The 8,448-nt window shown below is 40.9% G+C and overlaps 1 protein-coding gene across 3 annotated transcripts in view; it reads left to right on the top strand.

The window, feature by feature from the left end:
- The first annotated feature begins 13 nt into the window (after window positions 1–13).
- KLF3 (Kruppel like factor 3) overlaps window positions 14–8,448 on the top strand; it is a 25,383-nt gene continuing 16,948 nt past the window's right edge. Inside the window, exons 1-2 of one of the 3 annotated variants that reach the window (XM_009280154.2) lie at window positions 14–65; window positions 3,579–3,617. The gene's annotated coding sequence lies outside the window, so the exon portion shown is untranslated. Of the gene's footprint in view, window positions 66–3,451; window positions 3,618–5,924; window positions 6,044–8,448 lie in introns of those variants that run through there. The other 2 variants (XM_009280153.2, XM_009280155.2) reach the window with 2 other exon arrangements.

Genomic DNA, 8,448 nt, shown 5'->3' with positions numbered 1-8,448 from the left:
TTCTTCGGTTAGAGACTGAAGTGTCATCGGATCCCCCACGGGATATGGTGCCGGACGAAAGTGAGGTGAAAAGTATAGCGGGTTCCCTTGGTTCTGAGGGCGGTGGGGGAAATACCAGGGTAGGAGCTCGCCTCTTGGCAGTGTCCCACCAGTAGCGCGAAGCTGATCGGCAGCGCCGTGTCCCCCGGTTTAACTCCTGGTGAAGTCAAGGATGAGACCGGATTTATCCCTCGCATTGTCATCTAACCTTAGCACCACTTAGCTATGATGTAGGCGAAGTTAAAACGCGTAGCGCCTAGGACAGCACGGCAGCCGAGTGTGGAGTTACAAGTAACGACCGTAATTAGCTTCCCTTTTCTGGATGCTTTTTTTTTTTTTTTTTAAAAGCCGAAATGGGAATAGGAGTTATTTGCTTTGGACCTTTGTCAGGTGAGCACCTGGCACAGCTAGGGGAGCCCTGGAAAAGGAAGGTTCAGCGACAGGAGCCCGTGCTGGGAGATCACAACACCTAACCGGAGGTTGGGAGAAAGACTTAATTCAGAACAGCTCAAGTGGTCATTCAAGAGTTATATGAAAAAAATGCATTAAAGTTGCTTTGTGTACTCCCCTGGTGATTCGGGTACTATACCTGCACTGTGCTGTATTTTATTTGCTTCCTTGCCTTTGAAAATTCAGGAAGTGTCACTATTTGTGGAGCTGAACTCTGAAGGTTTTATTGTTGGGAAAAGCTGAATTTGGGTGGCTGATAGGAGAGCTTTGAAGACTTGACTTCATTTAAGCTAATATCCATAGATGTTCATTACCTGTATTGAAAACAAAGGATTACACAGCTGACCACTAATGATTTTTCCATACAATACTTTTAAGATACGCTGTCTTGATAATCGCATGAGGAGCTGCTTCTTGTGTGAGAGGAATTACATCTGGATTTGATAATCCTGCCTGACCCAGAAGAGATTTATTTCAAACTAACTTTCTTCTTGTATTTTTAAGAATATTTTGTCTAGTATCAAAATACAAAAAAACAGAAGCTGACTTGAGTGGTCTCTTTTATTTTTTCCCAAGCAGGCAAATACTTTTTTTTTCCCCTGCACACCCTGTTACAGATATGTTACAGACCACAAGGGAGGCTGGGGGTAAGGGCAAGGAAGAAAAAAAGATACTAAATGGTCTCTCACTTCCCTGAGAAACCGAGCAAAATTTCTTCTAAGTAGGAGAGCTGCGAGGGAGCCCTTAGGTACTGTGAGGATTTGACCCAGGCAACACCTGTTTAGCCAAAAGCAAAAGTCTTCAGATAAATAATGATGTAAATGTGAGTGAGATTAGTCGAAGGCTCTGTGATAATAGAGATGGAAGTTATACAACCGCCAGATTACTTACATTTCCAGATTCAATGTGAAGAAAGAAAGGAACTGATACTATCGGCATAAAACCTATACCTACACGCTGCTGTGTAGATGCTGTACTAGCTGGTTGTCACCGCATGTGCGTTGTTAAACTTGAGCCGTGAAACCCCACAGCAATTATTAGTGTTGCTGTGGTACTTGTCCACAAAATTTGCTGTAACACATTCTCACATTGGATAATATTAGATGTCCCACCTGTGGTATATAAATAACCGATGCAAAGTATGTAAGAGAAGAGAGAGTATTTGAAACCACAGCTTTGAAGGAAAACAAATGTTGAAGTTATTCTGTTGCATGACATACAGACAAGATGTGCCTTTCCTCTGCCCCACGTCATCAGCTTATTTCATTTATTCAGCTGTATATTTGGGTGCTTCAAAAATAAAAGCATTATATCCACGGAAAATCAGGTCCTGAGATGAAGTCTGAGTGCATATGAAACGAGTGTAGAAGGCTAAGGATGTGCTGGCTTAGAAAAATATTCTTGGGTGCACTGAGTGATGTTGGTCCTCAGCTATTGAGCAGTACTGAACAAAAGTGAGACACTGTCCAGGAGCAACCCCTAGCTTTACAAATAACTCCTGCAATGGTCCGATCCCCCTAGCTCTGCCTACAAAGAAGGTGCTTACTGTCAGGCTGGGCGCTGCCTGTTTGATGTCGTGAAGCCGTAGCTCTGTTTAGCTACTGGCATTCTGTAAATACAGTAATAAACCAACTGGTCCTAAGGGAGGTTTCAGCTAATCGTCATGACCCGTGGTGTCTAAAAATCTCCTGCTCCCTTATGTTAAGGGAGCCTCTTTGTAAATAGGGCAGGTCCCCTACATAAGGACAGTGTTTTTATTCACACCCAATGAACAAACACCTCCACCCACTGTTGTTGTTTTAAAAGACTCCAGCTGCTCATGAATATAGGGTCAGGGAGGGCCGCCTAAATGTTTCTCTGTGCTTTCTCCCCAGCGCAGCCAGCAGAGCTGTTTCCTGTTCTTTGTTTCAAGGCTGGGGTTTGCGTCACACATTCCAAGTGGCATATGTGGTGCTCTTTCCTGTTTCGGGCTGTTTTCTGGCAGATCGGTAGCCTCGTCCAGGCCCCTTGTCACTGCCCCTCAACTCCCAATCCCCACCCAATGAGTTATCATGTCTCTACACACTCACGATTGCTTAAGATGCCTGTGTTATGTCATAATGAGGTTTCCAAGTTAACCTTTAACGCACGCCCTCGACTCCAAATATATTTATGGGGGTGAACTGGAGAGCTTCGCTCCCTTTGCTGAAAACTTGTACTCGAGTCTCCAGAAAGTTGTGAGCCAGTTTTCTGTGCTCGCTTGCTCATCAGCCGATCTGGAATAGCTCCATTAAAGTCACGGAGTTACACTAGTGTAAAAAGAGTGTAAGTGAGAAGAGAATCCACATCTGTAGGCTCATACTTGCAAGAGGGTTTTGGCTTCTGCCCTTACCCAACCTGAATGGCCCACCGTAAGCACTTCGTATTTCCAGATCTCAAAAGGAATAGATATTTTCTCCTTACACAAACTAGAAGATCCACTGTCTTCCAGATGTAATACAGAAAATGAGGCACTGCTGGCTAACTTTTCTTCGGAATAAATAGGTATGGCTGTCCCACATTTTGCATTTTTGAAGGCATAAAAATGAATTTTTTACTCCTGTTTTTATATTTGTCTTCTCCCCCCCACCCTGTTGCAGGCAGACATAGATAAACATAAAGAGGAAATTCAGAAAGAGAACATAAATTTTTCTGTTGCTCTGGATCTGACAGAAGAAGAGCTAAAGGACCCAAGCCAAAGCTCACTGAAATCAAGAGAAAGACTTGCATTAACTTCAGTGGGCTTTGAATCAGGCCCTGGATGAAAATGCAAGATGGAGTGTTTATTCTTCTCTGTCACTTACGGGCTGGAATATGCATGGTTTCTGTACACAGAAAATACTTCCACCTTTTCATTTTACTTCACTCATTTTTTAAGTATTATTCTAGTTCCTGCTGTTTCTTTTTTGGATGCTAAAAGTTAGCTGTTAGTGATCGTTGCAGGTATCTTTTAAGAAGTATCCGAAATACATGCTTTAAACTTCCTCTTTCAGGGCTTAATTGTATGTGAAAAATATTTTTTACTGAATCATGTGCACACCCTTACATCAACTTGTTTCTTGTCTATCCAGAAACCCAGATAACAAGAAGTATTTGGCCACACAGTTTTGGTAAGTTATTTATTGATTGTTTTGTTACTCTCAGTTGGTTTTACTTAGTTGTTTTTCTGTTAATTTTAGAATACCATGGATGAGTTTGTCCATTAGAACCCGATTAAATATCTTAATTCTGGTACTGTTAATTTGCACAGGATTTCAAACATATTTAATCTTTTTTCCCATGACAGAGGAAAAGTGTTGCATTTAACGGCATTTAATATTGGAAACTGGTGTATAATAAATGCAGTAAATTTTGTGGTTCACACCTTTTTGTAGCCAGAAGTTCTACCAAATCAGGGACTGAAATTAAAATTATAATAGTTTTGTAAACCAACTTTTTAATATTAATTAACACCGCTAACAGGAGGTCTTTTAGAGTTCTTTCATGCTGTCAGCATTGAAGCTTTGTGTTTTCATTCCGAGGCTAGTTGCTTCCAATCCGGAATATGAAGTTTGGCAGAGTTGGTTTTAGGAGAGATTTAACCCTTCCCTGTTAAGCATTCACTTGATGCCGAGGCTTCCTTTGAGGATTTTGTAGCCATAGTGGATATCTCCAAGGGGAAGGAAGTGTAAGTGTAGATCAGCCAAATGGAAAGATAAAGCTCTAACAGGTTTTTAATAGTAAACTAAGTCAGAATGGAAAAAGACCCAAACGCGTGGTCTGCCTATCATGCAGTCAGTGTGTGTTACCAACAAACTAACTTGATCCATGAAGGCATGACAGACTTTCCACTTTTAAAGAGTCCTAAGCTGCTTTGATCACTGTCTCATTTGTACCCACTACACTATCCAGCTCTTCTCCCTGTTTTTTTTTTTTTCCATTTCCGTAGGTACACAGAAGTTCGTTGACATTTGCCCTGTATTCAAATCCTCATTCAAACTAATCATTTAGGCTATTATTCATAAATGTACGCTTCCTTTCTTTAGAATTAGATTTCTTTTCTTCTCCCCCATACTATCAAAAAGGTTGAATCTGTTTCATACGTTTCGTGAAATAGCAGAACCCTTTATGTAAGAGAACGGTATTTTCTGTCATTCTTCCCTCGTAATAAAAAGATAGGATTTCTATTTCTCCTTTTAAATTATCTTCAAAATTAACCTCTTAAGAAAAACACAACAAAAAAACAAAGTTCAGTTTGGAAGGGAAAGATTATCATACCATTCCACATACTTCACTTGTTTTCAAAAGTCTATCTTTTATCCTTACTAGACTGTTTCTCCTTCTAAGAAGTAGCATGAGACAGGAAACCAGACAGCAGTCTGCCCTGATAAGGGCGAATATTGTCTAATGGAGGTGCCTCAAGAGCTTTTCTTTCTCTCTCCCTTAGGTTCAGTAAATGTAGAACTGAAGGTTGAACAGGATTTACATGGGCTCCATTTTTCCTTGCTAGAGAAGACATTTTCTTAATGAGCACTGCAAGAACTTTTTTGCCCCAAATTTTTACATACAAGAAAGCCATTTCCAGGCACGTGGCTTCAAAGAGCTTCCAATAGTATTATGGTAAATTTAAAGGAAATACTGATTAGTCTGCTACACAGCTGATAAATTACTATGTCAAAGCATTTCTAAGTCAAACAAAGTGATGTCAGCAAAGTTAGGGTGCACAAGTTGTGCAGAAAACCAGATTTTTCAGCCTGCTTGCAGTTCTGAAAGGAGGAAGGTAAAAGATTTTCAAGTCAATAAAAAGCAAAAATAGTCTGAAATACTAAATAACAGAATCGTATAGAAATACTCTTTTTCTTCATGCCTATCAAGTAAAACTTTAAGCAGAAAATTTTTGCCCAGGTACAATTTTCGTTTTACACGATATCCTAACTTTTTCAACAGTTATTACTGTTTCCCAGTGGCAGTCCAGTGAACAAACGAACACAGAAGGCTGTCAATCAGTAAAATGTTTTCTTGGTGTACTAGTTCTTCATGATTTTCCCCCTACTCTGTTCTTCAGGCAGTGGCTGCTCCGGTCCCTTCCCCTGGCACCGTGTCTGGGCCTTTGTTGCTTCCCCTGCTCTTGCTTGCTTTGACTGAGTCTGACTGCTGTGCTGAGCTGGAGAGTTTCTTTGCCTGCTGCTATTTTGGGGCTCAGTGCATTTAAGCGCTTGCTTACTTCCCATTAAAGTTAATGGAACTTTAGAAACACTTTTTTGCTGACTCAGGTCTTGATGAGCAAATGGTACAGTAAGTGCAAACACATCTTGTTACTAGCCCTGGAAAACTCTTTCTACCCTTTCCAGGGAATCCTGCTCTCAGAAACTGGTTTTTCTCTGTCAAGCTCTCTTTCAAGGTTTCACTGAAGAAGGCTTCTCACCCAGGTTCAGAAAACCTCCCTACCCTTTGGATTTCATCAGTGGAGAGTCTTCTGACATTATCACTTCTCCTTCGTACCAGGGGAAGTTTGACTCGAGGCTCACAGAAGAAGTAATGGTTTCAGAGCAACAGCGTAAGTCCCAGAGGGCTTGGACTGAAGAGCTTTGGCCACATGACTTACATTGGCTGCTAGATACCAACAGTGCTGCAAGAGCTGCAGTGTCTTTGCGGAGGGCACTCATGCAGTGCTAATTTAGCAGATATCATTACATTATTCTGTAATTATACCAACAATAACAATCATACCTTGAAGCTTCTAGACAAAGCCTCACTGTACCACAGGGCAGCATTCCTTGCTTCCCCCAGGCACAAAGATTGAGAAAGCAAACCCTGTGCATGCTTTCATGCAGGGTGAAGAGAGGCAGAATTTATGGTCACCACCCCCCTGTCCACAACAAGGGTATCGTCAGGTCACTGACTGCTCTTCCAGGTATTTAATGAGAGCAAAGGCTCTGTGTTAGAGGCAGGCTTTGTAGTTGTTGTATGTGCACAGTCAAAACTGGCCCTCCACCCCACCCTTTCCTTTCGTAACAGGTCTACAGAGTTGGTGGACCTTGAAGGTAGATGTATAGAGCTGCTGGGAGCAGCAGCAATGCAGTTGCTCTTCTCCAGCTGCTCTGCAGTGCAGATGTGTAGTCTGGGTGCATTCTTTAAGCACTTTGCTAGTTTCATCCAGGGTAAATAATCTGTACAAGTCCTTGTTGTCAGAATACGTGTTAAGTACCTTTAAGCTTTCATTTACTCTTAATTATGTCTCTGAAACAGTAAACCATACCTGTCAGGAAGTTAATACCGAGAAGTCTTGAATCCTGACAAGGTGGTGAGCTCTACCAATGATGAACTTCCCTTCTGGAAGGGATACTTCGCTGCAGATTGGATCATAAGGGCAGAGTTTGTGTTTTTTCTGGCTTGGTGTCTTCACTGGACTTCGGATAGGAAAATACTGAGGGACTTTGCCTGGACTTTACCTTGCACCTGTCCTTATTTGCATACAAAACCCAATTGCTTCATTTGCTTTCTGAAGTACAGGGTGTGAGCAAAATCTTATCAAAAGCCATGTCCTGTTTGGACAAGTTGGACTGACTTGGCAGAGACCCACAGGGTGGAGTGAATGGGAGGAGGCAAGAAAGTAAAACTGGGTGGCTTGTTAGCAGAAAAAGAGAGAGAGAGAGCAAAAAAAAGAGAGGGTGGAATGTTTGCCTACCAGATTGTAGTTAATTATTTAGTTTCAGATTACATGCATTTTAAATTCTTTTAACCCACATGAAAAAAACCCAAAATAGTTTATCTAATAATGTGAAAGACAAAGGCCCTTATTTTTTAATACACTTAATATGAATATATTGTTGTCTCCTCACTGTTTTTTCCAGGGTACCTCAGGAATGAGAGACAGTAATTTGATTTTCCAGAAATTAGTTGTATTTACTAAACAATTTGTGGGCTTTCAAACAAGTACATTATGAAATCAGTGTGTAAAGTAGATCCCAACTGTTTTTTCATTCCTCTGTAATAGAAACAGATAAGGCCGTTTACCTTCCCTATTGCCCCCTTCTCAAATGTTTAGGAGAGATTGGGAGGTTTTGAGTTAGTAGGCATGATTTTACAAATAGACAGAAAAAACTACTGACTTCTTACTAGAAGTAGCATGCTCTATTTGTGTATCAGTGTGCATGCATGTATTTTGTTCGTGAATGTGGTCCAAGCAATCAATTTGGAGCATTATTTTTAAATACAAAGAGAATTGTTTTGTGAGTTTATTTGCAGCCTTAGGAAAGTGTCCTTCTGAGCTAAATTTTAAATGCTAGACCCAAAGATGGTTTATATTGACTCTATAGCAGCTCTATCAGTTTCCACCAAATAAGAATCTGACCCTCTGATCTGGACCGACAGGACCAAGCGTTATATATTAATTAATTTTCCTTTCTTGAAAATTGGTTTCCAGTCACTATCAAATGGGGAAGAGTACCGCTTAAGAGTAACGTGTGATAAAGAAGTACTCAATTTCTGTACTATGATGCAGCAATAAAAGTGACATTTTCCTTTGCTGTTCTTAGATGACTGCACCTGAGAAAGATTGAGAATTACTTTTCACTTTTATTCAGGGCATTACACTTTCTGTTGCCTATGTCCGTCTGATTCCTGCACAGTAATTTAGAGCTCTCTCAGGAAACACTCAAATGTGTAGCATGACATGTGAAATGTGTATTGAGTGTCTTTCACACACTTTCTTGAAAGTAAAAGGTGAAAAAGAGTAACTCTTAAACTGAAGACAATCTAGTTTTAACCAACAAAAATTACAAAAAGGATAGCCTGGGAGCATGACTGCTTGCTTAGAACAAACTCTTTCTTCCAATCTCCCTCCCCTCCTCTCTCTCCCCCCTTCCTTCCTCCCCTTTCTCCTCTTCCTTCTCTTTCTCTCTTTTCTCCCTTTTTTTCCCTTCCCTTCCCTTCCCTTCCCTTCCCTTCCCTTCCCTTCCC

Source organism: Aptenodytes forsteri, unplaced genomic scaffold, assembly GCF_000699145.1.
Source record: "Aptenodytes forsteri isolate BGI_AS27 unplaced genomic scaffold, ASM69914v1 Scaffold35, whole genome shotgun sequence".
Classification (NCBI taxonomy): Eukaryota; Metazoa; Chordata; class Aves; order Sphenisciformes; family Spheniscidae; genus Aptenodytes; species Aptenodytes forsteri.
Note: the sequence above shows the minus strand (reverse complement) of the source record. Positions and strands in the feature narration are given on the sequence as shown.